We start from the raw sequence: 1555 nt of genomic DNA on the forward strand, positions 1-1555 counted from the left end.
ACCGTGGACCAATCACCACGTAGCGTCCTGCAGCGCTGGACCGCGTGGCCCGCAGCCCGCACTGTGGGGCCAGTATCAGCTGTACTGGTTGAACTGGTACACACGCACTGTGGTGTGGGGCCACTGGCCAGTATCAGCTGTACTGGTTGAACTGGTACACACGCACTGTGGAGCCAGTATCAGCTGTACTGGTTGAACTGGTACACACTCACTGTGGTGTGGAGCCAGTATCAGCTGTACTGGTTGAACTGGTACACACTCACTGTGGTGTGGAGCCAGTATCAGCTGTACTGGTTGAACTGGTACACACGCACTGTGGTGTGGGGCCAGTATCAGCTGTACTGGTTGAACTGGTAAAGGTATGTATTGGATGCATGCACATGTTGAACAGATAAGCACTGTATTAGTAAAACGGTCATACACTGTATGCTTTGAATCACTCACTGTACACCGTTTTGAACAGCGTAACAGGTATGCACTACATGTATGTACAAGTTAAACACGCACGCACTGTACGTGTTGAACAGGAACACTTGATTGCAAATAAAGTATGTACTGCATGTATGTATGACTATTGATATATAGTAGTCATCATGGTAATAATAGTGATATTTGCTAAAATGTACAAGTTCTAATTGAGGCCGGAGCGTCGTTGTGCTATGTGGAGAATTGTAGAACTACATCATTAAATAAAGATCGATTTGAAGCCAAATGTACAAAACGTTTCACTGGAAAACCCAACAAGAGACGCAATATTATATTATTAATCATATTATCATTATTGCACATCAATAAACTGACACACTGCGTCTCTGGCCAAGGCTTCCAGTTTGAAGCCAATCTAAAATCTTCCCTTCAAACGAAGAGTTTCTAAATAACAAAACTATGAAGTAAAGCAAAAACATGGACTGAAACAATGGGAGGATTGACGATAAGAAGTTGCGTTCGTACCTTCAGCCTCCGTCGGTCTGCGGTCCAGCGCGTGTCCGCGGAGAGGAAACACCCAGTGGCCCGGCGGCGGCGCGCTTCCTCTTCCTGTCGGCCCGAACCCGAACCGATCCCAGCAGGGGCCCCTAGAACAGTTCGGTAGCAGCAGGAGCCTGGGACTTCTTCACGTTGTTCATGTTAGTTGTCTTCTTCTTCTTCGGTAGTTTGGAGGACGTGGATGCCCCTGCTGGCCGCTTCAGGATAACCCCTCATCATATGAAACACCTACCCTGATTAACCACGAGGCGGCAGGGTGATATTAACAAACTAACGCAGTACCCACGAGGTATTTCTGTACAACGTCGAAAGCTTCGTTTATTGAAGAAAACTTTGCCCAAAAGTTGTCTTTCTTTGACGTCCTACATTGTTGCTCTTTTATTGTGTCGCTTTCTTTTTCCTTGGATTTCATATAAGGCTATATGGTGTGTTCCAGATGCCTCATCATCCTCAACAATCATAACGGACGTTTTGTTGGGGTGCGTCAGGGTGAGGATACCCTGTTCAGGCTGTGTGTGTGTGCGTGTGTGTGCGCGCGCGCGTCCCTCCCTTGATAATAAAGCAGACAGCA

The sequence above is a fragment of the Gadus morhua genome, chromosome 11, assembly GCF_902167405.1.
Source record: "Gadus morhua chromosome 11, gadMor3.0, whole genome shotgun sequence".
Taxonomy (NCBI): domain Eukaryota; kingdom Metazoa; phylum Chordata; class Actinopteri; order Gadiformes; family Gadidae; genus Gadus; species Gadus morhua.